The sequence below is a fragment of the Schistocerca americana genome, chromosome 6 (assembly GCF_021461395.2).
Source record: "Schistocerca americana isolate TAMUIC-IGC-003095 chromosome 6, iqSchAmer2.1, whole genome shotgun sequence".
NCBI lineage: Eukaryota > Metazoa > Arthropoda > Insecta > Orthoptera > Acrididae > Schistocerca > Schistocerca americana.
In genome coordinates, this window is record NC_060124.1 from 79,763,805 (window position 1) to 79,787,795 (window position 23,991).

Consider the following 23,991-nt stretch of genomic DNA (forward strand, 5'->3'; position numbering starts at 1 on the left):
CAAAATATTAACACGAATTCTTTACAGAAGAATGGAAAAACTGGTAGAAGTCGACCTCGGGGAAGATCAGTTTGGATTCCGTAGAAATGTTGGAACACGTGAGGCAACACTGACCCTACGACTTATCTTAGAAAACAGGTTAAGGAAAGGCAAACCTACGTTTCTAGCATTTGTAGACTTAGAGAAAGCTTTTGACAATGTTGACTGGAATACTCTCTTTCAAATTCTGAAGGTGGCAGGGTAAAATACAGGGAGCGAAAGGCTATTTACAATTTGTACAGAAACCAGATGGCAGTTATAAGAGTCGAGAGGCACGAAAGGGAAGCAGTGGTTGGGAAGGGAGTGAGACAGGGTTGTAGCCTCTCCCCGATGCTACTCAATCTGTATATTGAGCAAGCAGTGAAGGAAACAAAAGAAAAATTCGGAGTAGGTATTAAAATCCATGGAGAAGAAATAAAAACTTTGAGGTTCGCCGATGACATTGTAATTCTGTCAGAGACAGCAAAGGACTTGGAAGAGCAGTTGAACAGAATGGGCAGTGTCTTGAAAGGAGGTTATAAGATGAACATCAACAAAAGCAAAACGAGGATAATAGAATGTAGTCGAATTAAATCGGGTGATGCTGCGGGAGTTAGATTAGGAAATGAGACGCTTAAAGTAGTAAATGAGTATTGCTATTTGGGGAGCAAAATAACGGATGATAGTCGAAGTAGAGAGGATATAAAATGTAGACTGGAAGTGGCAAGGAAAGCGTTCCTGAAGAAGAGAAATTTGTTAACATCGAGTATAGATTTAAGTGTCAGGAAGACGTTTCTGAAAGTATTTGTATGGAGTGTAGCCATCTATGGGAGTGAAAGGTGGACGATAAATAGTTTAGACAAGGAGAGAATAGAAGCTTTGGAACTGTGGTGCTACAGAAGAATGCTGAAGATTATATGGGTAGATCACGTAACTAATCAGGACATATTGAATAGAATTGGGGAGAAGAGAAGTTTATGGCACAACTTGACTAGTAGAAGGGATCGGTTGGTAGAACATATTCTGCGGCATCAAGGGATGACCAATTTAGTATTGGAGGGCAGCGTGGAGAGTAAAAATCGTAGAGGGAGACGAAGAGATGAATACACCAAACAGATTCAGAAGGATGTAGGCTGCAGTAGGTTCTGGGAGATGAAGAAGCTTGCAGTGGATAGAATAGCATAGAGGACTGCATCAAACAAGTCTCTGGAGTGAAGACCACAGCAACAACAATCAAAACTTTACAGTCCACCTCTCGCATCTTGCAAAGTTACCGTGAGAATAAGATGAGAGAGATTCCAGTACGTTCAGAAGCACCGCACAGAGTCTCATTTTCCCCCCGCGTCAGACGCTCACGGAGCGGGGAAGAGAATCGCCAGTACAAGGAAGGACGCTCCGGCGGACGCCGTGCCGTGGGTTCCGAGTTGTATAAGTATGTAGATGTGAACTGGACAGACTGCAGAACTGCTGACGCTCGCAGGAAGAAGCAGAGGGGAAGTGGGCGCCGGCGCAGCCCAGACCGCCGGGCAGATAACTTGTGTGTGGGTCAGGCGCTTAAACGGGACGGCGCGCCGGCGGCCGATCGATTGCGAGCAGGCGGCAGGCAGCAGGCGGCTCTGGCGTCGCGGCGCGGCGCGGGGAACCCACCACAAGGCGGCGGCGGCGGCAGCGGCTGCGCCTCCCTCACCACGTGCCTTCTGACTGCCCACGCAGTCTCACTGCGGTCCAGACCGAGCTTCCAGGGCTATCAGAAATCTTACCAAAACGGTGAAACGTTACTGCAGGAAAATTCTTCTAGTTTCTGCCCACAACATACACTACTGTCCATTAAAATTGCTACACCACGAAGATGACGTGCTACAGACGCGAAATTTAACCGACGGGAAGAAGATGCTGTGATACGCAAATGATTAATTTTTCAGAGCATTCACACAAGGTTGGCGCCGGTGGCGACACCTACAACGTGCTGACATGAGGAAAGTTTCCAACCGATTAACAAACAGCAGTTGACCGGCGTTGCCTGGTGAAACGTTGTTGTGATGCCTCCTGTAAGGAGGAGAAATGCGTACCATCACTTTTCCGACTTTGATAAAGATCGGATTGTAGCCTATCGCTATTGCGGTTTATCGTATCGCGACATTGCTGCTCGCGTTGGTCGAGATCCAATGACTGTTAGCAGAATATGGAATTGGTGGGTTCAGGATGGTAATACGGAACGCCGTGCTGCATCCCAACTGCCTCGTATCACTAGCAGTCGAGATGACAGGCATCTTATCCGCATGGCTGTAACGGATCGTGCAGCCACGTCTCGATCCCTGAGTCAACAGATGAGGACGTTTGCAAGACAACAACCATCTGCACGAACAGTTCGACGACGTTCGCAGCAGTATGGACTATCAGCTCGGAGACCATGGCTGCGGTTAACCTTGACGCCGCATCACAGACAGGAGCGCCTGCGATGGTGTACTCAACGACGAACTTGGATGCACGAATGGGAAAACGTCATTTTTTCGGATGAATCTAGGTTCTGTTTACAGCATCGTGATGGTCGCATCCGTGTTTGGCGACATCGCGGTGAACGCACATTGGAAGCGTGTGTCGTCATCGCCATACTGGCGTATCACCTGGGGTGATGGTATGGGGTACCATTGGTTACACGTCTCGGTCACCTCTTGTTCGCATTGACGGCACTTTGAACAGTGGACTTAACATTTCAGATATTTTACGACCCGTGCCTCTACCCTTCATTCGATCCCTGCGAAACCCTACATTTCAGCAGGATAATGCACGACCGCATGTTGCAGGTGCTGTACGGGCCTTTCTGGATACAGACAATGTTCGACTGCTGTCCTGGCCAGCACATTCTCCAGATCTCTCACCAACTGAAAACGTCTGGTCAATGGTGGCCGAGCAACTGGCTCGTCCCAAAACGCCACTCACTACTCTTGATGAACTGTGGCATCGCGTTGAATCTGCATGGGCAGCTGTACCTGTACACGCCATCCAAGCTCCGTTTGACTCAATACCCAGGCGTATCAAAGTCGTTATTACGGCCAGAGGTGGTTCTTCTGGGTACTGATTTCTCATAATCTATGCACCCAGATTGCGTGAAAATGTAATAACATATCAGTTCTAGTAAAATATATTTGTCCAATGAATACCCGTTTATCATCTGCATTTCTTCTTCGTGTAGCAGTTTTAGTGGCCAGTAGTTTATTACCTGCGTTAATACGCCGAATTTTTCTTTAGTCTTGCTTCCGCTATCAACTGCAACGTCAGAATTACCTCTCTGGTGCTATTACCTTTCCTAAATCAAAACTGACCATCATCTGAGACTCTCAATTTTCTTTTCCGTTCTTCTGTATATTATTCGTGTTAGCAACTTGGATGCATGGGCTGTTAAGCTGACTGCGCGATAACTCTCGCACTTGTCAGCTTTTGCATTCTTCAGAATGATGTTCTTCCGAAAGTCAGATGGTATATTGTCAGGCTCATACATTCTACACACAAACGTTAGCAGCCGTTTTGTTGCCACTTCCGCCAATGACTTTAGAAATTCTGATTGAATGTTGTCTATCCCTTCTGACTTATTCGATCTTAAATCTTCCAAAGCTCTTTTAAATTCTGCATCTAATACTGGATCCCCTATCTCTTCTATATCGACTACTGTTTCTTCCTACTATATCACGTACTCAGACAAGTCTTCGCCTTCATGGGTGGTTTCAACGTACTGCATTTAACAGTGGATTTCCCATTACACTCTTAATGCTATTGCTATTATTTTTAAATTCACCGAAGGTTATTTCGACTTTTCTATTTTCTGAGTCAGTCATTCCGACAATCAAGACTAATTCACAGGATTTGTCGACATGGAAAAAGCGTTCGGCAATGTATATGCTGTAAGGCGTTCGAAATTCTGAGAAAAATAGGCGTAAGCCACAGGGAAACACCGGTAATATACAATATGTGCAAGTACCAAGACGGAGCAATAACGCTGGAAGACAAAGAAAGAAGTGCTCGAATTAAAAAGGGTGTAGTCTTTCGCTCCTACCGTTCAATCGATACAACGAAGAAGTAACGACGGAAATATGAGAAAGGATGAAGAGTGGAATTAAAATTCGGCATGAAAGGGTATCAATGATGAGATTCGCTGATGACATTGCTATCCTGAGTGAAAGCTAAGATGAATTACATGACGTGCTGAATGGAATGAACAGTCTAATTAGTACGGAATATGGATTAATAATACATCAAAGAAAGACGAAAGTAATGAAAAGTAGTAGAAATGAGATCAGCGGGAAACTTAACATCAGGATTAGTGATCCTGAAGTAGATGAAATTAAGGAATTCTGCTACCTAGGCAGAAAAATAAACCACTATGGACGGAGAAAGGAGGACATAAAAGGCAGACTGGCATTGGCAGAATTGTATCCCTGGCCAAGAGAAGTCTACTGGTATCAAACATAGGTCTTAATTTGAGAAAAAATTTTCTGAGGATGTACGTTTGGAGCACATCATTGTATGATTGTGATTCATGGACTGTGGGAAAACCGGAAAAGAAGAGAATCGAAGCATTTGAGACGTGATGCTACAGAAGAATGTTGAAAATTAGGTGGACTGATAAGGCAAGGAATGAGGAGGTGCTCCGGAGAACCGGCGAGGAAAGGAATATGTGGAAAACACTGACAAGGAGAAGGAACAGGATGATAGGACATCTGTTAAGACATCAGGGAATAACTTCCATGGTACTAGAGGTAGCTGTACACCCAGAAGTGTAAAGAGATGAATGTTGGTCACTTTCAGCATCTGCTATGCTCATGTTAGTACTGTCTTTCCTTTCCTCTGCTGTTTTTCGTTTGTACCCTGGAACTCTGTTCTTCGCGTCACTTTTACTTGCCCCACCATGTACAAACAAAGGGGGCATGTGGGTTGTTGTGTGAGGATGATGGATGGGAGGGCAATGGTGAACGGTAGGAGAGCAGTATAGTACGGGAGTGGAGTGTGGATCGGGCCTTGATGTGAAGAGGAAATGAAAAAAGGGGTGTCGTGCCTGATATGGGGTAGGACAGCGAGGGAGCTGATAGGGTAACAGGATAATTAACGTCGGGCCGGATGTTGGCATGTGTGAGAGGTGATCGGCTGAAGTTCCGTGTGTGTGTAAGCGTTGGCTTGGTGGGATGTACCTGTACGGCAGAGAACAGGCGTTGGAAGTTAGAAGGAAAACTATTGGGCTATAGAAGCAGAGTTTGCCGATAGTGAGGGCTGTACGAGAGGTAGTATTTAATGTGAGTGAGGAGGAGTGAGAGTTTGCTGAGGTGGCAAGACTTTCACGTGGGAGAAGGTAAACGGAAAGCAAAAACCGTTTCATGTTCTACGGTTTTAAGAGAGTTGTAGGTTTGGTTGAGCACAGATACAGGCAACGTTAGCGTAGGAGAGGGTAGGTCATATCAAGGCCTCGTAGGTGGGAATGATAGTAGATGGACGTAATGTTCGAGCAGTTAGTATCTAAAAGTATACTTTGGGGTAACTCCTGGCTTAGGCAACACTATTCGATGTCACTCACTGTACGAGATCCACTCGCGCACATGAGCTAGGCTCTTGTTTGAGCAGACGAAAACACCAACTACAGCTTCATAGTATATTTATTTACAGATAAAATTTATTCTCAGCTATCTATTGAGTTTGATAGTAATTTTTATTCACAAATTTAATACTACAAAGAAAACGATCTGCACTGCCGTCTAGTGAATCTAACGCTCGCAAAGAAAACAGTTAAATACAGTCACATACGCTAAGGTGACGAAGCCCACATTTCCTAATATCGTGTCAGACCTCCTTTTGCCCGGCGTACAGCAACTCAACTTCGAATGGACTCAACAAGTCGTGGGAAGTCCCGTGCAGAATTATTTAGCCATACTGCCACTGTAGCCGTCCATAATTGCAAAAAGTGTTGCCGGTGCAGGATTTGGTGGACAAACTGACCTCTCTATTATGTCCCATAAAAGATCGATTGGAATCCTGTCGAGCGATTTGAAAGGCCGAAACATTCTCTCGAACTGTCCAGAACGTTCTTCAGACCAATCGCGAACGACTGTTGCGTGGTGACATTCCGCATCGTCATCCATAAAAATTCCATCATTGTTTGGGAACATGAAGTCCTTGAATGGCAGCAAATGACTGTTTCCAGTCAATGATCGGTTCATTTGCACCACGGGAACTAGTCCATTACATGTAAACACAGCCCACGCCATTATGGCTCCACCATCAGCTTGCTAAGTGCCGTGTCGACAACGTGGGTCCATGGCTTCGTAGGGTCTGCACCACACTCGAACTATATCATCACAGCTCTTACCGACGAAAATGAGGACTCATTTGATCTGGCCTCGGTTTTCCAGTCGTCTAGGCTCCTACCGATACGGTCACGAGCCCAGGAGATGCGCTGCAGGCGGTTAGCAAAGACGCTCGCGTCGCGTCGGTCGTCTGCTGCCGTAGCCCATTAACGCCACATTTCGCCGCACTGTCCTGACGGATACGTTCGTCGTACGCCCCACATTGATTTCTGCGGTTATTTGATGCAGTACTGCTTGTCTATCTCGGTCGTTAAGTGAAGACTATCGGCCACAGCGTGGTCCGTGGTGACAGGCAACGCCTGAAATTTGGTATTCTCGGCACACTCTTGACACTGTGGGTCGCGGAATATTGAATTCCTTATCGATTTCCGAAATGGAATGTTCTATGCATCTAGCTCCAACTACCACTCCGCGTTCAAAGCGTGTTAATTCGCGTCGTGCGACCGTAACCTTTTCATGTGAACCACCTGAATAAAAATGACAGCTCTGTCAATGCACAGCCGTTTTATAACTTGTGTACGCGATATTACCGCCAAGTGTATATGTGCATATCATTATCCCTTGACTGTTGTCATGTAAGTGTAAATTTCTGTACAGTCTGCTCGCGAGAGTAAAATGTATAGCATACAGGAGTACTGTTTTCAAATGCTGATCAAGCTGTTTTCTACTTGGCAACCTCTTTCGTTGCGGAGTACTTCGTTAGCAGTGAATAGTGAATGAGCAGATAGTTTCTAGCCGTGTTAGTATTTTTTTTTATAAACGTGCGCGTCTGGTGTTCAGGCTTCGCACCTGTCCCCAGTTCAAGGCCACTCACCTCCTGCCAGTCGTGGATGCCCGCACCTGTGTGACACATCCCCACGTCCCCTACAAGTGCAAGGCAACGGCTCCTCCTACCAAACCTGAATTACTTGCGCAGTTAAACCGTTTCCAGCGCCCTGCTCCCACCACTGAAGACATATTCCGCTTTGTCACTATCAAAGTACCCGTCCAACTGGGCTACAGGATACCCTCCAACAGATGAGACTATCAGGCCGCTGTGTATTTCATATTAATGCCACTCCTGTGTGACTTCCTCCCGCTCAGATACCCTCACCTAATCCCTACCCCACCCACCCTGCGCACCATCCGCACCATAATAACAACTAGGTCGCATTCCATTACCCCACCTCTTCCAAACTCACTGAAAATTTCGTTCCAGCTATCCACACCTCCTCACTACCTCCCCACTCTTATCAGACCTTCTTTTCTGTTTCAAAAACTCCATCCACCCGTGATTTTACGCGGAGCTCATCTTCAAGCTCCAGAAGAATAAAACCGTCTTGATTGCTTAATAAATTTATTTATTACGCCGATTCAGCTGCTGCCGTCATCAAATATCACAAACTTATACGGTACAAAACGAGGTTCTGTATCATCATTAAAAACCTATACGTACTTGGGAAGAGTAGATCTAAGTTTTAATAGTAACACGTGAGTATGGATTGCAGATGTAGATGCACCATGTTTCGCAACTTCTAAGTTGCTGATATCTCATGGTGCAGTAGCCGAGACGGCGTAATAAAGAAATTTATTAAGCGATGAAGACGGTTTTATATACAATGATCGCTACTCATTTAGAAAATTTGTTTCCTCTATTAACGATCTCCAGCGAAACCACAGTACCTCCAATTCCATCATCATTGGAGTATGTCACTACCAAACCAAAATCGTCCATTCTTATTTTAACCGCCGCTCTCTTTTACCGTCCTTTAGTATTTTTGCGGTTCCGTATCTCAGTCGCTAAAAACGGAACTCTTATAGGATCACTTCGTTGTCCGTCCGTCTATCTGTCTGTCAGTCCCACTGTGAATAACCGTTTTTGTCAGTAAGGTACACGTGTCAAATTGGAATTTATGGCACTTACTTGGGTCAACGGTCTTTCGGCGGTGTAAAAAATTTAATCTCCTAAGTCAGTGCAATAAAAAGATACTGTCGTTTATATCACATATTTTGACACTCGAAAACCCATTCATCAGAACCTACAGGGCACATTGCGTGGCCTAGAATCATAAAATTTGGCAAGAAGGAAGGTTTCATAGTTCAACTAAATGAGAAGTCCGAAAAGTTTCAATTTGTAATTACATCACACGAAAAAAATTCTTTCTGTCATTTCTTATGTGGCTGCCTGCCTACCGGTCCTTCCGTTAAAACCGCTTTTTCTCAGGAATAAGTTAGACGCATCAAGTTGAAATTTATGTCACGTACTGTGATCTATGATTCCTTGCCGGTATAAAAAAACATAAGCTTGTAACTAATCACAATCAAGAGATACGGCCATTTATGTCACGTATGTTGATGCTCGCAGACTGACTCATCAAACTCTATAGACTACTTTGCGTTGACCTAGAATCATAAACTTTGGCAAGAAGCAAAGTTTAACAGTACAAGTAAAGGAAAACTCAGGAAAGTATTAATTTGTAATTATAAAACACGAAAAGCATTTTGTCATTTGTTATCCGACTTCAGATTTAAAATTGAAACATTCTCCAACGTGTTAGAATATCCGGGACCGATATCTTGCCAGCATTAGGCAAAAATCGTCGAGATCCTCGACTCCTGGGATGGATGAACTGCCTGCACACATTATTAAGTTTTACGGAATCCTCAGAGCGCTAGTGCTACTCGCACGTGCCAATTTTCAGCTTGGCAGTATTCTTTGGCTGAAGGGGCCTGCTTAGCTGTCGGCTACCTGCCACGACAGGGGAACTAAAGAGCAGAACCGTCGTAAGACGTCCCGCATCGCAAGTCGTATTACGTGTCGAACGTTTCAGTGCCTGACTCCCTGTCGACTCTGATACTGCCCTCCCTTTCCAACGATTCGCGGGCCGTCGAGGCGTTTCAACCCCTCCTTCCCCCTCCCCCACCCCCCTCCCCCACCAGTTCTGCGCCGGAGGTGGTAGATGTACTCCCCTGCTACCTGACGTTCGGATCACCACACCGCTTATCGACAACCACTCAAATCGAACTTGAATGCGAATCATACGGGTGGCTCGGCACCATGTTGTTATTGGTGCTGTTACTGCTACTGTTACGGTTGCATCAGCTGGAAGGCAGCCTTGATGCAACTCACTATCGTGTGTGAATCTTTTCTTATCTCTATTAGATAATCCACGAACTTTATCCTGCTTACTGAAATCAAGATGTGGTCTCTCCCTATATTTCACTGCACCCACAGTTCCATCCATTACAAAGCTAAACAGTCGCTTGATACCTCAGAAAATGCTTTGCCTTTCAGTCAAGTTGTGCCATACAACTGTTTTGCCCCCGTGGCTCCAGGTCTTTTCCGTATACATACAGAATTTGTACACGATTCTTAAACCAGGTGTTAGCGATGATTAAACTATCCTGTGAGCAAGATACTGCCTGGCGGCTTCTCTTTCATTCATTTCCCCTTGTCCATGTTCTCCAACTATTCTTCCTTCGTCCCATTTCCGAATACTAAATTCCAGTCCCACATGAAAATTAAAATTTCCTCTCCCTTAACTATCCGAATAATTTCTTTTATCTCGTCATACATTCTTTCAGCCTTATACACAGGGTGTTACAAAACGGTACGGCCATACTTTCAGGAAACATTCCTCACACACAAAGAAAGAAAATATGTTATGTGGACATGTGTCCGGAAACGCTTACTTTCAATGTTAGAGCTCATTTTATTACTTCTCTTCAAATCACATTAATCATGGAATGGAAACACACAGCAACAGAACGTACCAGCGTGATTTCAAACACTTTGTTACAGGAAATGTTCAAAATGTCCTCCGTTAGCGAGGATACATGCATCCACCCTCCGTCGCATGGAATCCCTGATGCGCTGATGCAGCCCTGGAGAATGGCGTATTGTATCACAGCCGTCCACAATACGAGCACGAAGAGTCTCTACATTTGGTACCGGGGTTGCGTAGACAAGAGCTTTCAAATGCCCCCATAAATGAAAGTCAAGAAGGTTGAGGTCAGGAGAGCGTGGAGGCCATGGAATTGGTCCGCCTCTACCAATCCATGGGTCACCGAATCTGTTGTTGAGAAGCTTACGAACACTTCGACTGAAATGTGCAGGAGCTCCATCGTGCATGAACCACACGTTGTGTCGTACTTGTAAAGGCACATGTTCTAGCAGCACAGGTAGAGTATCCCGTATGAAATCATGATAACGTACAGTACATACTGACGAAACTAAAATGAGCTCTAACATGGAAATTAAGCGTTTCCGGACACATGTCCACATAACATCTTTTCTTTATTTGTGTGTGAGGAATGTTTCCTGAAAGTTTGGCCGTACCTTTTTGTAACACCCTGTATATGTGGTATCGTCTGTTCCGGACGTATCCGAAAGAATAGACACCATTTTCATCCTGCAGCCTCTATGAATCAAGACACAGGAAATGAAAGACATTAGCTGCCAATGGGCATTGATTTATATCAATGGAGCAAGTTGAAAATTTGCGCCGAAGCAGGATTCAAAACCGGGCCTCCTGCTTATTAGGTAGATGCGCTGACCACGCAGACACAGTGATCACTACTAGAACTACATGAATTACCCTATCACACCTTCCATCAACCGGAATTCTTAACTTGTGTCACGCACTACTGATGTATTGCCAATGATTCCTTCAGCGCAGATGCACATCAGGGTCGAACTCCTGCGAGTAACGAGGTTAATGAGCAGTAGCGTGTGGTATAAGTTGAGAATGGGAGTCTGATGGGAGGCGTGGCAGGGCACTGTGGTTGTGGTAGTCAGGACATTTTCTTTAATAAACAAGAGACCTGGGTTCGATTCCCAGTCTGCCACAAATTTTCAACTACCCAATTGATATAAATCAATGGCGACTGGCAGCTGATGTCTTCAATTCCTCTGCGTCTTGCTTCTTTCAATCTATTTATCATCTACGGAGCTAGTCGACATATCATTTGTCAACGGTGGGCTCTGCGTCGTTCCCAAGTCGTGCAGCGACCGTAAACCATAAAATTACCAAATATGCAGCAACCAGTCGCAAAATCATGTTTTATTTGTTCACTTTTGCAAATCGATTTCAACTGATTATCGGCCATCATCGGTGCTTTCAGCCAATATGTGCCCTGAGTAGTAATACTGTCTCAAGCAGAAGTCAAAGACAGTAATACTAATCAGGGTACATATTGGTTGAAAGCACCGATGATGGCTGATAATCAGTTGAAATCGATTTGCAAAAGTGAACAAATAAAACATGATTTTGCGACTGGTTGCTGCATATTTGGTAATTTTATATAAATTTGTACTGCTCTGCCGGATGTTGGCTTCGTGTCTATCTTGGCTACAATAACGCATACACTATACTGTTCATTCTAATTTACCCACATTACTATTTTATGTTTCATTATTAGAGCCGATCGGTGTGGCCGAGCGGTTCTAGGCGCTCCAGTCTGGAACCGCGCGACCGCTACGGTCGCAGGTACGAATCCTGCCTCGGGCATGGATGTGTGTTATGTCCTTAGGTTAGTTAGGTTTAAGTAGTTCTAAGTTCTAGGGGACTGATGACCTCAGAAGTTAAGTCCCATAGTGCTCAGAGCATTTAAACCATTTTTTTTCCATTATTAGACCTACTCCTGCAGTAACCGTATTCGACGAAATAGCGGTGCCTGTGTTATTAAGAGGTGCCAAGGAATATTGCGTCGTACTTCTCAATAACACAGGCACCGCTATTTCGTCTGTATTCGCCAATATTAGGCTGGTTCAAATGGCTCTGAGCACTATGGGACTCAACTGCTGAGGTCATTAGTCCCCTAGAACTTAGAACTAGTTAAACATAACTAACCTAAGGACATCACAAACATCCATGCCCGAGGCCGGATTCGAACCTGCGACCGTAGCGGTCTTGCAGTTCCAGACTGCAGCGCCTTTAAGCGCACGGCAATATTAGGCCCTCGACTCTCAATATATATGTTTTTCCCGGACAGGAATATATGTAAGGTACGAGCTCAGGTTGTGACACAAGAACGATGATATGTGGAAGTTTGGATCTCGCCGTGATTCGTGCACAGACAGCCAAAGGTGTTAAGACGATTGCTCTCGTAAAACGGAAAATCCGGCTTGGAGGTCCGATCCGACTCAAATTTTCATCGTGATCCTAATATGCAGCCAAATGTGGTTCATATTCGCAACTGCAAATACATTTCCTGTAACTCTAATTTTGTGCTAGTGACCCTATAGTCACCTGACCAGAAGTGGCGTTCTTCGTGCCAGCACACTTCACTAATTCTGACTTCAAATTATCAATCTCCCTTTTTACATTATCTATCCTACGTACCCGGATTAAAGGATCTAATATTCCACCCTCCGACCACTAAATCGACAGTTACATTTTTCTTGATGACGATACCCTACTGAGTGGTTCCCTACCAGAGATCTGAATAGGGGACTATTTTACCTTCTGAATATTTTACCCGAGAGGATGCCATCATCGTTAACCCATGCATTAGAGCTGCATGCCCTCGGAAAAAGTAACGTCTGTAGTTTCCCCTTGCTTTTAGCCGTTCGCAGTATGGCAGCATAGCAAGGCCACTTTGGAAAATCTTACAAAAAAGTTTTAAATGAGTCGTACTGTTTCAATGGATTCCACGACAAATGTCTCCGCGAACGCTTGTTATCCTTCAATATCGATCTCATGTTTCGGCTTTCTTGGTAGTGGGAAAGGTGTCTGTTCGGCGGGGCAGGGTTTGTATAGGTCGAAATATGTTTTTCTAGGGGAGGGGGAAGGAATTTTGCGGAGGGGTGAAGCTTCTGTACCCTGCACCTTGCGGGGAGGCACTGGTACACTACTGGCCATTAAAATTGCTACACCACGAAGATGACGTGCTACAGATGCGAAATTTACCCGACAGGAAGAAGATGCTGTGATATGCGAATGATTACCTTTTCAGAGCATTCACACAAGGCTGGCGCCGGTGGCGACACCTACAACGTGCAGACATGAGGAAAGTTTCCAACCGATTACTCATACACAAACAGCAGCTGACCGGCGTTGCCTGGTGAAACATTGTTGTGATGCCTCGTGTAAGGAGGACAAATGCGTACCATCACGTTTCCGACTTTTATAAAGGTCAGATTGTAGCCTATCGTGATTGCGGTTTATCGTATCGCGACATTGCTGCTCGCGTTGGTCGAGATCCAATGACTGTTAGCAGGATATGGAATCGGTGGGTTCAGGAGGGTAATACGGAACGCCGTGCTGGATCCCAACGGCCTCGTATCACTAGCAGTCGAGGTGACAGGCATCTCATCCGCATGGCTGTAACGGATCGTTCAGCCATGTCTCGATCCCTGAGTCAACAAATGGGGACGTTTCCAAGACAACAACCATCTGCACGAACAGTTCGTCGACGTTTGCAGCAGTATGGACTATCAGCTCGGAGATCATGGCTGCAGTTACCCTTGACGCTGCATCACAGACAGGAGCGCCTCCGATGGTGTACTCAACGACGAATCTGGTGCACGAATGGCAAAACGTCATTTTTTCGGATGAATCGAGGTTCTGTTTACAGCATCGTGATGGTCGCATCCGTGTTTGGCGACATCGCGGTGAACCCACATTGGAAGCGTGTATTCGTGTTCGCCATACTGGCGTATCACCTGGCGTAATAGTATGGGGTGCCATTGGTTACACGTCTCGGTCACCTCTTGTTCGCATTGACGCCACTTTGAACAGTGGACGTTACATTTAAGATGTGTTACGACCCGTGCCTTCATTGGATCCTTGCGAAACCCTACATTTCAGCAGGATAATGCACGACCGCACGTTGCAGGTCCTGTACGGGCCTTTCAGGATACAGAAAATATTCTACTGCTGCCCTGGCCAGCACATTCTCTGGTCAATGGTGGCTGAGCAACTGGATCGTCACAATACGCCAGTCACTACTCTTGATGAACTGTGGTATTGTGTTGAAGCTGCATGGGCAGCTGTACCTGTACACGCCATCCAAGCTCTGTTTGGCTCAATGTCCAGGCGTATCACGGCCGTTATTACGGCCAGAGGTGGTTGTTCTGGGTACTGATTTCTCGGGATCTATGCATCCAAATTTCGTGAAAATCTAATCACATGTCAGTTCTAGTATAATGTATTTGTCCAATGAAAACCCGTTCATCATCTGCATTTCGTCTTGGTGTATCAATTTTAATGGCCAGTAGTGTATAATTCGATGTGTGGAGGCTTGGCTCGATTGCTCAAACGGTATAAGCATTGCCTGCGGAAGAAAAGAGTTTTCATCTACCAGGAATCCTCAAAAGACGAGATAATGTAATTCTGTGAGTGAGGTAGACTGAGGTAGCGGCCTCGTGTCCTCTGCACCGTGAGGTGACATAGAACCAGACTCAGTAAGTTAATGTAGCGCTGCAGGGGAAGGGCGGATCGGTGACTTCTGAAAGATGAGGGTAAATGTCAATGCCCGGGAGCGTATGCGTGCTCAAGTTCAATTGGAACAGGATATATTATCGTGATACGCAAGGGAACGCACCGGAGTAGGAAACTGGGGGCTAATGAGGGAGTAGTTGGTGTCTAGTTTGCAATAAACGTCGATACACAGAGATGTGGGAACGTGCTAATTGAGTTGCTGGCATTTGATAATGATTTACCCTCGCGACGGTTTGTCGTGTCGCCGACACTCGAGCTGTCGGCACTGCTGCTAACGTAGGCTGTCTTTTTAGCGGACGAAGTAAAAATGCGAGACGCGCCACTGAGCCGGCAAATCAGGTCGAAGCGCAGTCAGCGAGCGTCGCGTTGCGTTTGCGTCGCGTCGGCCAAGTCCCGTCGTCCAGTGCACAGCGCGGCGCCTGCCCCGCCATCTCGTAGCCACGTCGCGAAGTAGCACTGCCGGACTGACAAGCGAGTAGGGAGATGGCCTCAGTCGGCCGCCTTGTTTGTTCCAGACCGCGCGCGGGACGTACAACCAGGCAGCGTCGCTAACGAGGCAGCGATATGGCGAGTAACGCCAAAGCGGCACTTACGGTACATATAGTTATCTGGTACGTGGCTAAAGCGAGTAGTTCCTGTACAGCTACACATTTAATGTGAGTGATGTAATGTATAAGACGGACGAACGACGAGATTAGTGAAATATTAGCAATTTATTACAGTTTTCTTGATCTGGAAATAATGGGAACCTACCAACTAAGATTTAATTGTTTTTAATTCCATATTTTCTAAAACTGTTTCAGTTTTTCCTGCTGAGCTATTCATCATCGAAGTTATACCCTCTGATCTTTGAATACAGCTTTTCTCGTTCCCGCATAATAAACTTCCGCCGGCCGGGGTGGTCGAGCGGTTCTAGGCGCTACAATCTGGAACCACGCGACTGCTACGGTCGCAGGTTCGAATCCTGCCTCGGGCATGGATGTGTGTGATGTCCTTAGGTTAGTCAGGTTTAAGTAGTTCTAAGTTCTAGGGGACTGATGACCTCAGAAGTTAAGTCCCATAGTGCTCAGAGCCATTTTGAACCATTTTGAATAAACTTCCGTTCAGAAAATTCCGATACTCATTTTGTTCCTGACGTATAAGTGGCGTCAAGTGGCGTCAATGCAGCAGCTTCAACTAACAACTGTAAACAGTACATACGTATTCGACCAGTCAATTGTGAGTAGCCACTGCTAGGAAGTGGACGTGCGGCCACAGTCCGTCAGCATTGATGGATCACAAATCACAGTACAGCAACGACTCATTGTCAAGTGCTAAAAGGTACGAAGTTTGTAACGCACACCTTGACTCCCCAACAAAAAAGACGCGTGGATGCCTGCTGCGAGTTGATTGAAATGCAAAACGCGGACAGTTTTTTCCTGGAAAAATCATCACAGGCGGCGAGTGTTGGTGTTGTAAATACAAAACTATCACAAAATGACAGAGTGGAGAAATCCACATGAAGGGCCAACGCTTTACTCACAGTGTGACATTCAGGCCCACGTGACGCACGAGTTAAACATCTCAAAGAAGAACAGTTTCACGTGGTTCTATGAACATTCTGTGCTTTGTTCACAGGTGCAGAGCGGCTGTGTAGAAGACTTGGAGCACAAAAACCACCATCTTAATTTTCTGTGGTTTTTATTTATACGGTCTGGAACCTTTTTGGACTGACTGAATATGTTCTCAAATGTCTCTTACGCTTGGAAAATCCATAAAAAGTATTTCTGCAATGACAGTGATGATGATGAGTCCCATACTTCTTTTACAGAGCGTAGGGGAGCGACGCGAATCGGAAAAACAATTTCACAGCAGCTGATTTTCGAAAAAGTACGTTATCTTTTATACACTTTCAAAGTAGTAGAAATGCATAACAGGCGATTCATTATTTACGTTACACACACTAGCAGAAAACTAATTGTCAGAGTTATATTCATTGTCCTTCGTTTTCGCTAGCATCAGAAAGCCTTCACTATAATTTTTTAGAGCCAGTAGCGGAACAACCTAGAAATGATCTCTGTTTTCCTTAAAAATTACGTAAGCCGTACTAGCTACATTCATTAAATCTCCCATCATTCAAAATTTAGTCTACAAAACTTGACGTGAAAATCTAATGCGACGGTCATCGTCACAGATTCGACTAAAAACATGACTTTTGTTGATGATGTTGTTGTTGTTGTGGTCTTTAGTCCTGAGACTGGCTTGATGCAGCTCTCCATGCTACTCTATCCTGTGCAAGCTGCTTCATCTCCCAGTACGTACTGCAGCCTAAATCTTTCTGAATCTGCTTAGAGTATTCATCTCTTGGTCTTCCTCTACGATTTTTACCCTCCACGCTGTCCTCCAATACTAAATTGGTGATCCCTTGATGCCTCAGAACATGTCCCACCAACCGATCCCTTCTTCTAGTCAAGTTGCGCCACAAACTCCTCTTCTCCCCAATACTATTCAATACCTCCTCATTAGTTATATTATCTACCCATGTATCTTCAGCATTCTTCTGTAGCACCACATTTCCAAAGCTTCTATTCTCTTCTTGTCTAAACTATTCATCGTCTACTTTTCACTTCCATACATGGCTACACGCCATACAAATACTTTCTGAAACGACTTCCTGACATTTAAATCTATACTCGATGTTAACAAATTTGCATAGTAGCATTGCCAGTCTACTTAGACAATCATCAGTTATTTTGCTCCCCAAATAGCAAAACTCCTTTACTACTTTAAGTGTCTCATTTCCTAATCCAATTCCCTCAGCATCACCCGAGTTAATTCGACTACATTCCATTATCCTCGTTTTGCTTTTATTGATGTTCATCTTATACCCTCCTTTCAAGACACTGTCCATTCCGTTCAACTGCTCTTCCAAGTCCTTTGCTGTCTCTGACATAATTACAATGTCATCGGCGAACCTTAAAGTTTCTATTTCTTCTCCATGGATTTTAATACCTACTCTGGATTTTTCTTTTGTTTCCTTTACTGCTTGCTTAATATACAAATCGAATAACATCGGGGAGAGGCTACAACCCTGTCTCACTCCCTTCCCAACCACTGCTTCCCTTTCATGTCCCTCGACTTCCGTAAAATGTATCGATGAAGGACATGCAGAATTCCACCAAGACCTACTGTATTTCTGCCCACAAATAATTATCCCCCGGTACAGGTGCTGGGAGCGATATGGGTATACAGCGGCACCACGGTCTCTGCTCCATCCACAGTAGACACGCGTCGAGTGAAATACATGGCTTCCACCTGCTGTGCTGTTGGTCGCTGTGACTTCAGTGCTACATGCCTCCCCTGCCGCTGATGCAGTCCTCTTCAGAGCTGACATGTGTTGCGTAGCTTTTCAGGTCGTATGTTTTCATTCTCCACCGGCCGCATGGTAGCATTTATTAATTATCATAGGTGGCAGAATTGGGGTGTTTTGTTAACTTCCTCCATAGTACAAACGTTAGTGGTCCAGGAAAGGAAATCTTGTCGTTTGACGAGTTCCTTCGCCAACCATCTGCCCTTTCCACTGCCAGTCCTAGCCATGCCAGAGACATTTCGGCTCCCTCCCCGCCATCCCTCACCACTCGTTTGTTTTCGACTTTGGACATTTTCCGTTTTTCATACAATCTTTTATTGTTCCGTAACATCAAGACTGAACAGCACAAAGAAATATATAATGCATAATGAAATAAGCCTACTTAAAAGAAACATATACAGCCAATTATTTTTCTGCTGTGAAAAGGGAAGGAAAGAGAGGGCATACAATAGAGGGAAGCGTAATATAGCCGTTGGCAATACAGAACAACAGCGCAACACATCAGACCGACGTGGACTGCCAACAGAAAGAAAAGAAAACAAGTAAACTGCGATCGGCGTATTGCGTTTTCCGTTCAACAGTTCGTATTCTATTCTGTGCACCACTTACGGTTGGCTTACTCACACAAATCGTCGTGTCGGATAGAACATTTTTAAAAAATACATAAATAATAGCTAACACCGCAATCGCGACAGCTGGCACCCGAAGCAATGTCTTCTTTTACAGGAATCGATATGAAATCCGACTGTAGGGCGGTTTCGCCCACCGACGTTAACGGTTGTCCTCATTCAGCAGTGTGCTAAACGCCATGCTACGCTAACGACACTGCCGGCCGCCCTCCACGTCTGAAAATGACGCTCTGTATAAATTACTCACTGGGTTTTGATCGAATTTTCATGGCAAAACGAAGAGTGGGTAATGAACTAAAAGGATATCAAATTGGTGAGCGTGAGCTCTAGTTTCGCAAAAAAAAAAAAAAAAAAAAAAAAAAAAAAACCATTTATTTGCTTGAAAGTAATCAGAGTACTTAGGAAAAACTTTGTGATTTGAGGAAAAATTGAAATAGTTCACGAACAGCTGCTGATAGCTATGTGAATGAAGCGCCAAATGTTCATCACTTTACGACCTAGCTATTCAGCTCATAAAAAATTACATTGGTGTGATATTCAACTGTGAAAACGCTTCCTTCCAATCTAGCATTAAATTTAGGACATCCTTAGAAAACAGAAGTGTGAAGGGAGTGTATCTTTCCAAGGCCAAGCTACATAGCACATAAAGAGGTACGTTGGTGCGTTATTTAACTGTCAAAATGGTTTCCTTCGAATCAGATCATAAATACAGGGCATTTCGAGAACAAGAAGACCAGAAAAGCAATGTGTCTACAAGATCTTGCTGCCTGAACAAAACTTGAAAGTAAAATATTTGAAAACTGACCGTCAAATATTTTGTCAAATGATTTGTCTAAAAGTAATAAACAAATAGGCTAATGAAACGTTCGGAGCTTCATGCAATGATGCCCGAAATCATGGACAGCAGATGAAGTGCGTCAAATGATTCTGTAATCTACTTTATTTCTTACTTTTAGACAAATCATTTCACAAAACATTTCGCCGACTTGTTTCTCAAATTTCGTTCTGTTTGAGTGTGGCCAAGTCCACCCTAAGCTCCAGACGTGTGGGAGCGTCGCTTCGGGCGCCTTCGAACCCCTGCTTCTCGGCCTGCACCAACAAGAATACGGCCCGGAATACTGTCTGCTGGAACCTGCTCATTAGCGGTCTGTCTCAAGCCGCGTGCAGCCCGCCACTGGAAACAGATTTGCATTGCAGACACGTTTTGTGCGCTGTTCACAGAAAGCTTTGCAACGTCGTTGCTTGTTAACGTCTCTTCTGCCCACACTGGCGGCAAACACTTCTCGCATTCAAATCGCCTGCAGAGCTGTTCCTCGCAGAATGTGCTGCGTTACGCCTAGCGACGGTGGCGACGTACCCATACGCGGTCTCGCACTATCAGTACTCGTTAGTTTGTGTGAACGTAGACAGAGGCGCGACGGGCGACAACGTACCGCAGGAACAGCTGGCGGGGATTAAACCTACTGTACTGCCACTAACCTCACTAGTAGCTCACCTTCCGATTTAGAAATTCTGGCGAACGTGGTACCAGCATTCAAAATGGTTCAAATGGCTCTGAGCACTATGGGACTTAACATCTAAGGTCACCAGTCCCCTAGAACTTAGAACTACTTAAACCTAACTAACCTAAGGGCATCACACACATCCATGCCCGAGGCAGGATTCGAACCTGCGACCGTAGTGGTCACGCGGTTCCAGACTGACGCGCCTAGAACCGCTCGGACACACCGGCCAGCGTAACAGCATTAGTTCATAAGAAAAGGCGCAAAGTTCAACAAAGAAATTGCAGTAAACCCAGAACTTGCTGTTGCTCTTTGTTTTCTTCGAAACGGGGCAGTTATTTAAAGTGCCTAGCGCGTTTATGTCACATTTCGAAACCTGAAGTTGTAGAGCATTGTTGGAATACGTGAAACATGTGGCCTTACTTACCACTCTTTGTCTAAAATTAGTTAACGTCTGAGCCCATATACGTTAAATGGTGCCACGCGTGCATACAGTGGGTTGCATGCAGGATAATGATACGAAGGTATACAGATGGCGGTAGTATCGCGTACACAAAGTATAAAAGGGCAGCGCATTGGTGGAGCTGTCATTTGCACTGCAACTGGTACAAAACAAAGCTTTACGCCTTGAACTACATCTGCCGAGGCGAGAACCGAGCACCACAGAAGTGCATGAGATAGCAGGCGTACCGTTTCTACGTGGTAGATTTAAACAGGCTGCTTGCCAGTTTTATGCATTGGTGCAGCAGTCAGAATAGGTATATCGCCGATCTGGGCAACCAGGTCCACTGTCGACCGACTACTCGCTGGTCGGACCTGCTACTTGAGCAGTAATTCCGTGGCAAGTAGCGAAGGCAGTTTCAGAAAAACTGGATGACAAGAACATCAGAGAAACAATAACAGTGAGGTCAAAATTTCTCAGCTCCATAACATATGAAGGCAAGGCTATGATTGCTCAAACTACGCAAAACAAGGTCCAGAGACCTGAGTGTGTGTGTGTGTGTGTGTGTGTGTGTGTGTGTGTGTGTGTGTGTGTGTGTGTATGTCTGTGTGTGTTTGTGTATGTGTGGAGCTGTCATTTGTACTCAGGTGATTATATGTGAAAAAAATTACCCCTGAGTGCAATCAATTATTGGCTACTACCCTCCCCTCTCCCCCCCCCCCCCCCCCCCCCACCATCAATATCATTACCGCCTACCTATAGAATGAAAAATAATATTCTTTGAACGCTTTTATTTTTTAAGTTATGGAAGATAAATGAAATTTAGTTTTCATAGGTGTGTTATTAACCCCGGAAATAATGAGTCTATGAGACAATTGGTACCGCTTAATTCTAACAACTTTTTATTTATATTTATAGAAGGATGAAATAATTCACAACTCCTCCTTAGAAAAGGAAGCTAATTATCCATATTGATCACAGACACTTATCACAAAACGTGCTTCCTCTGCACCACTCCTCTCCTCGTGACATCTGCTTCACTCACACCCTGCAACCCCATTTTAAAATCAACCAAGTCAAAGAGTGTACGCTATACCTACTGCTAGTGTACCACTAGATTCCTGCACATTTTACCCCTGAAATGGTAGAAATTGCAAGACTTCAGGCTGCCAATGCCTTGCGTCTGACCACTGCCGTACAGCATTACGTAATTGGTTCAAATGGCTCTGAGCACTATGGGACTTAACATCTGAGGCCATCAGTCCCCTAGAACTTAGAACTACTTAAACCTAACTAACCTAAGGTCATCACACACAGCCATGCCCGAGGCAGGATTCGAACCTGCGACCATAGCGGTGGTGCGGTTCCAGACTGAAGCGCCTAGAATCGCTCCGCCACACCGGCCGGCTTGGGACATTCCATTTCGAAAATCGTTAGGGTATACAGTATTACGAGATCTAAATTGTCAACAGCGTGGCGAGAATACCGAATTTGAGGGCATTACCTCTCATTACCGACAACACAATTGTGGACGTGCTGAACGACCGAGAGCAGCAGCGTTTGCGTAAGTTGTCAGTGCTAACAGACAAGCAACACTGCTTCAGGTAACTGCAAAAATCAATGCGGTACATAGACGAACCTGTCCGTTAGGACAGTACTGCAAAGTTCGGCGTTAATGGGCTGTGGGAGCAGACGACCGACGCGAGTGCCTTTGCGAACAGCAGGACATCCCATGCACTGCCTCTCCTGGGCTCGTGACCGTATCGGTTGGACCCTAGACGACTGGAAAACCGTGGCCTGGTCACACGAGTCCGGATTTCAGTTGACAAGAGCTGACGGCAAGGATCGAAAGTGGCACAGATGCCACGAAGCCAACAAGGCATCGTGCAAGCTGGTGGTGGCTACATAATGATGTGGGATGTGTTTAAGTGGCTCATTGAGCAGAAATGTTATGTTCGGCTACCTGGAGACCATTTTCAGCCATTCATGGACTTCATGCTCCCAAACAACGATGGAATTTTTATTTGATGACTTTGCGCCATTTCACCGGCCAACAGTTGTTCGGGACTGGTTTGAAGAACATTCTGGACAATTCGAACGAATGATTTTGTCACCGTGATCGCCCATCATGGATTCCATCGAACATTTATGGAACATAATACAGAGGTCGGTTCGTGTACAAAATCCTGCACTGGCAATTATGGACGGCTATAGAGGCAGCATGTCTCAATATTTCTTCAAGGGACCTCGAACGACTTCTTGAGTCCTTGGCACGTCACGTTGCTGCATACGCCGGGCAAAAGGAGATCAGACACGATATTAGGAGCTATTCCATGACTTTTGTCACCAAAGTGTATAATAAATTGGAAATTTGTGGTAAGGACTATGGGACCAAACTGCTGAGGTCATCGGCCCCTAGGCTTACGCACTACTTAATATAACTTAAACTAACTTGCCCCAAGGACAACACACACACTCATGCCCGAGGGAGGGCTCGAACCTCCGACGGGGGGTGTGAATATGACAGAGACAGCGTACACGGTAATCAGATCGACTTCTGCAAATTGTTGCACTCTTCTGTTGATAATTCATCTTACTGTTTTGGAACCGTATCTGATTAAACTGGTTAGGTAACATACTTACCAGCGACTGTCTCCTTTGGCAGTGGAATTATTACACTCTCCGTGATATCAGATGAAAATTGGCCTGTGTCATATATCCCAGTTACCAAGTGGTAAGGTTCCAGGTATTAAGTTTGTCTTTTATCCAAAGGTTTCTTTAATTCTCCAATATGCAGTATCTGTCCTTCCTGTAGTTACAGCGCTGCATTTCTTCACTAGCCATTTCTGCTTGGCGATTTTGCACTTTTGACAGTCTCATTATTTGACGTCTGTATTCCCTTCCACCACCTTCATTTACTGCATCTTTATATTTTATTTGTCGGTCAGTTACATTTTACGTGTCACGTGTTTTGCAAGGATTAGTACTTCATCTTGTCTTTTTGCCCATTTGATCCTCTCTTGTCTTCACTATTTCATCTCTCAAAGTTAACCTCTCATATTCTATTGTATTACTTTCACCTGTTTCGGTTCGTAGTTGCCCAATGCTGCCTTTGAAACTCTCAGCATCCCTTGGTTGTTTCAGCTTTTCCAGCAACCATTAGCTTAATTTCATACCTTTCAGTTTCTTCATTTCTAACCTTCGATACTATTATACAGCGTGATTCAGCTAAGTTGTTCACTGAAATATTTTATGAACCCTTTAAGACAACGTAATTC